This window comes from Giraffa tippelskirchi, chromosome 8 (assembly GCF_054371585.1).
Source record: "Giraffa tippelskirchi isolate mGirTip1 chromosome 8, T2T-mGirTip1v1.2.pri, whole genome shotgun sequence".
NCBI lineage: Eukaryota > Metazoa > Chordata > Mammalia > Artiodactyla > Giraffidae > Giraffa > Giraffa tippelskirchi.
In genome coordinates this window covers 144,278,586-144,283,830 of record NC_137282.1, presented here as the reverse complement: position 1 = coordinate 144,283,830, position 5,245 = coordinate 144,278,586, and the positions used below count along the sequence as shown (strand labels likewise).

General features: G+C 43.3%; 1 long non-coding RNA gene and 1 other non-coding gene across 2 annotated transcripts; one reads left to right on the top strand and one right to left on the bottom strand.

The window, feature by feature from the left end:
• Positions 1–260: 260 nt before the first annotated feature.
• TRNAS-GCU (transfer RNA serine (anticodon GCU)) lies at positions 261–342 on the top strand. Its single transcript has one exon. It is a non-coding gene; the product is annotated as a tRNA-Ser (tRNA).
• A 3,051-nt stretch (positions 343–3,393) lies between these two features.
• LOC145518519 (uncharacterized) lies at positions 3,394–4,902 on the bottom strand. Its single transcript, XR_014062951.1, has 2 exons — positions 4,495–4,902; positions 3,394–4,154 (listed from the first exon to the last, which is right to left on the bottom strand). It is a non-coding gene; the product is annotated as an uncharacterized LOC145518519 (long non-coding RNA).
• Positions 4,903–5,245: the final 343 nt, after the last annotated feature.

Sequence of the window (5,245 nt, the reverse complement as noted above, 5' to 3'; positions counted from 1 at the left end):
GAGCTGAGTTGGCAAGACAGTGTTGGCCTGTGTCCAACAACGTGTATTATGCTTGGTTCCACCTGTTATCAGGTATTTGCCAAGTAACTTCCCCACTCCAAGCGTTGTCCGTCAATTATTGTCCGTTGTGAAATTTACTTTAAGACTCCTAACTCACACGTGGTTGGGACGATTAAACCAGGAAAAGAATGATTAGATGCATTACTATAAAACGTCTGGCAGTACTGCCAGAAGATGTTGAAGAAGTAAGACTTACATGCGACGAGGTGGCCGAGTGGTTAAGGCGATGAACTGCTAATCCATTGTGCTCTGCACGCGTGGGTTCGAATCCCATCCTCGTCGACTGGCTGAGTTTGTGAGGGGTGGCTATTTGTTTTGACGAGGTTATTCGTTACTCACTCAGTTGAGTGAAGTGAATTAATTCCTTCTATTCCGCCCCCACCCCCAGCCCCCGCCCCACCCTGTTCCCGACTTCCTCATTAGCATTTTGTCATGGCTGTGAACTTTGTTAAAAGGATACATTTGATTAGTGTTTCATTCTCCCGTGAAATTTTCATTCGAAGTTTTGCTTAGCAGAGATTTTCCACTGAGGAAATCACTGAAGAATTAATTGAAGACCATAGAAAAACATTGCCTAATAAATTTAGAGGAGCTTATAAAGTTGTTTATAGAGAAGTGTACACAAAATTATGGATTATTTAAGGCATTATCAGGTTAATTTTATCTTTAGGGAATTTTTGTCTATTATCTTTTAACTTTAAAAGCAACCATTTCTAAAGATCCCTATCATTGACAAGGAAGAATATGTATCTCTTAGAGATATGACAAAACTAAAAAGTACACACTATTTCTCAGTTAAAGCTAAGTATTTCTCCCGGAGAAAAGGTAATAAAAATCTGGGACTTCTCTGTTGGCCCAGCAGTTAAGACTCTTCACTTCCACTGCGGAGGGCACAGGTTTGAACCCTGGTCAAGGCACTAAGATCCCCGCATGCCCTGTGATGCACTCCCCCCCAAAGTAACATGCAGTTTCTACCTGTGACTTCCATCTTGACAGACTTTGGGAGGAAAAAATATAATGTATTTTTTCATTTTATTTATTGCCATTTTGGAGTAAGTACTATGTTCATGTGATTCAAAAACTATAAAAATCTATACAGCAAAGTTTTGTCACCAATTACCCTTCCCACCAGTAGGACGTTATTGGCCCCAATGTGTCCCTCCAGAAATACAGTATGCATGTATAGTATTAAGCTCTCCAAGATACACTTTTATTGAAGTATAGTTAATTTACAATGTTGTATTAATTTCTACTGTACAGCAAAGTGATACAGTTACATATATATTCTTTTTATTCATATATTCTTTTCCACTATGGTGTATCACAGGATATTGAATATAGTTCCCTGTGCTGTACAGTAGGACCTTGTTGTTAACCATTCTATGTATAATAGTTTGCCTTTGCTAACCCCAAACTCCTAATCCTTCCCTCCCCAATCTCCTGCCCTTGGCAACCACAAGTCTGTTCTCTATGTCTTTGAGTCCATTTCTGTTTTGTAAATGAATTCATTTGTATCATATTTTAGAGTCTACATGTAAGTGATGTCATATAGAATTTGTCTTTCTCTTTCTGACTTCACTTATTATGATAATCTGTAGTTCCATCTATGTTGGTCCAGTGGCATTATTTTATTCTTTATATGGCTGAGTAGTATTCCATTGTATATATGTACCGCATCTTCTTTAGCAATTCATCTGGATGGACATTTAAGTTGCTTCCATGTCTTGGCTATTGTGAATAGTGCTGCTTTGAACTTATGGGTGCATGTATCCAAAATATAAAGTTCAATGAAAAAGAGCATAGTGCAAGACAATGTATATAATGCTACTTATTTTAAAAGGTAAATATATTTGCATCTGAATATATATACGATTTTGCATGTGTGTGTCTATAGCTATAATATAAATGTCTAGGAGATAAGCTGTGTTCTAGGGTGTAGTCATTTGTAAGATATTTTCCAATTTCCTCCATAGCGATTATATTAATTTATGCATGTGTGCCTGCTAAGTCACTTCAGTCGTGTCTGACTGTGTGTGACCCTATGCACTGTAGCCTGTCAGGCTCCTCTGTCCATGGGATTCTCAAGGCAAGAATACTGGAGTGGGTTGCCATGCTCTCCTCCAGGGGATCTTGCTGACATGGGGATGGGGAACTTGTCTCTTACATTTCCTGCATTGGGAAGCAGGTTCTTTACCACTAACCCCACCTGGGAAGCCCCCCAACCAAATAAGTAGAAAGGAGACCAGACCACATCTGCTCCTGTAGCCCTATAAGAGGAATTTTTATTTCAACTAGCATTGTCACAGATCATCTAAATGGAAGCACAAGCACCCACAGTGAGAAGGAAATAGGAGTCCTGATTTCTCATAAGCTTGGTGGCTTTTGTTTATTACAGATTTCCTGGATATCCAGTGGCAGTTTATAAATTGGACTGATCAAAGATTTAATGGATTTTAGGGACTGGTAAAAGTGAGCCTTCTGTGGTTTTAGGGTGGAACTCATTTGATTGTTTTATTAGAATGAAAATTTTAAATGTCTAAATCAGAGGTCTCATACTGGATCACTGGATTAGCTCCTACGCAATCCAAGAGATTACTCTAGTTCAGTGGTTCTCAAAAGTGTGTTTCTCCCAAGCAACATCAGCATCATCGTCACCTGGAAACTTGTTAGAAATACAAACTCCAGGACTGGGGCCCAACAATTTGTGCTTGAACAAACTCTGGGGTAATCCTCATAAATGCTAAACTTTGAAACTCAAGTTTTATTCTGTTTTGTTTTGTTTTAAAATATGGTTATCCTAGTTGCTGTCCATCTTGGTAAACTCTCTTTTCCCCAAGACCCACATTTCTCCTGTCATTCCAGCATCAACATGAGTGTCTATCCTGATTTTTTCCCTGCTCTGCCACTCCAGTACTCCTGCCTAGAAAATCCCATGGACGGAGGAGCCTGGTGGGCTGCAGTCCATGGGGTCGCTGAGTCGGACACGACTGAGCAACTTCACTTTCACTTTTCACTTTCATGCATTGGAGAGGGAAATGGCAACCCACTCCAGTATTCTTGCCTGGAGAATCCCAGGGATGGCGGAGCCTGGTGGGCTGCTGTCTATGGGGTCGCACAGAGTCGGACACGACTGAAGCGAGTTAGTAGTAGTAGTAGTAGCCAGGATTAATTGTTCTAATCCCTCCTCTACCCACACAGCTAGGACTCACAGAGCAAGCTAAGGTGGTGTTAAAGACACCGGCCAAAGACCACCAGGAACGAACCTGACAAAATCAGTGTAATGAATTAATACAGCGACAGGGTACTCCGGGAAACACTGCTTAACAAGAGAAGTGAGAGAAAACCTCCTTTATTAAGAACCTAGTTCTCTAAAGAGGCTCTAAGGGGAGCGGGGAGCGGGTCTCGGTTGATAGCTGTTTCTGAGGAGGGATTAGAAGGAGCGCGGATTAACTGGGGATTAGGTATAGTCTGGAAAAGAGGGTGGTTTTAGGTATTCCAGTAATAGATGGGAGGTAGCCGAGTTGGCCTGGGACGTAAGAAGGCAGTAATCACTCAAAGAGCGGCCCGTCGTGGCTTTTTACAGTTGCTGCTTGATCTTGGGGAAAACATTGTTTCCTGTTTACTTTGCAGCTGGCATTACCTGTATCTTTCCTGATAACAGCAGCCATCCCCCCCCCCTTTTTTGTTATTGTTCTTTTTCAATCGGAATAGGTTTTCTTCCTTTCCATCTAGACAGGCTTTTACTCTTTCAGAGGAGGTTGCTTTGACGGTGGACTTTCAGTAGACTTTGGAGAGGAAGCAGGCCGAGATTTCCTCCTTTTTACCCCAGTCCAAAACGTCTAAGAGAGGAGGCACGGGAGAACAGTCCGCAGAGGGGGACGAACTTGCGCTCCCGCCTTCTCTGCCTGCTGCTCCTTTGAGGCCTTTCCAGGCTAGGGTTGAGGTGGGGTCGGTAAGGAAAGCAGAACAGAAGTCCGCCTCTCGAGAATTATCCCAGCGAACAGGGAGGTCGCTTCCAGCAGATGCCCCGCGGCGAAGAAAGCACCCTCCGCTGGAGGTCTGCGGTAGGGTGCCAGATGAAACACAACGCCCAGCTATAAGTGAATTTCAGATAGAGAATGAGCAATTTTTTGTATACAAGTGTGGAAAACCTAGATAGTGGTTGCACATCCGTGAGCAGCCTTCGGGGCACGGCGGGCGGCGAGGAGGGTTCTTGAAGATTCTGATGCCAGAGAGAGTCTTCATCTCAGGAAATCTCACTCTCCCTCCCTTTCCACCGGCTCCCCAGGCGTTTGTAAACTTTCAGGAGAAAAATGCCCATTTCTGACTTCTCCAGGGCTCGGGCCACTTGGGAATCACAGAAAGAGGCATTAAATGATGACTTGAGAACTCCTTCGCTTTGAAATATAACTCTCTCCTTGAAGCTAAACGTACCGTCGGAAAGGAGTGTTGCTCAAAAAGAGGGAGAAAAAAAAGCGGGGGAGGGGTGGTGGTGGGCAGAAACGAGCTCCTCCAAGTCACTTTTCTGAGAGACAAAGCTAAACTGAACCCAAAGGTCGCTTCGAGATATGATATGAAGGATATGAACTCCGATCGTCAGATTCAAAGCCCAGAACGCTAACCGTTACACCGTAGGACAGTTATCAAGTGGTGTTTGCAGTGATGTTTAAGTGAAATGGACTGGCAGCCTTGGCTGCGGCTCTTGCGCTCCCACCGCCTTCGCGGAATCTCCAGACCTGCGCCTTCTGCTCTCTCAGTCCCCCTTACTTGCTCCAGTTCATTGGGTTCTTCATTCTCTTGCATCTCCAGCTCCCGCAGACCTTCAAATAACCTGGCTAGAACGGCACGCGCGTTGAAACGGTGTGAGTCTAGAGGAGATGCGTTGCCCCTTCGGCTCCAGTTTCATTCAGTCCAGAGGTTCGCGTTCTCTTTGGGGTGAGTTCCTGCAACTCTCTTGGTTGCAGGGCACAGTCCAGTATGGAAGGAATGTTCATAATTACAAATTCAGGTAAAACTAAAAGATACTACCCTAATCAACGCTATGAAGAGTAATTTTAAGAACCTGGATGTGTATTTCTAGAAAATATAACATACGAAAATGATCTTAGAAGAAATAAAAAATCCGAACAGACCAGCTACAATTGAAGACATAAAGTTGTCAACAAACTACCCTGAAAAAATATCA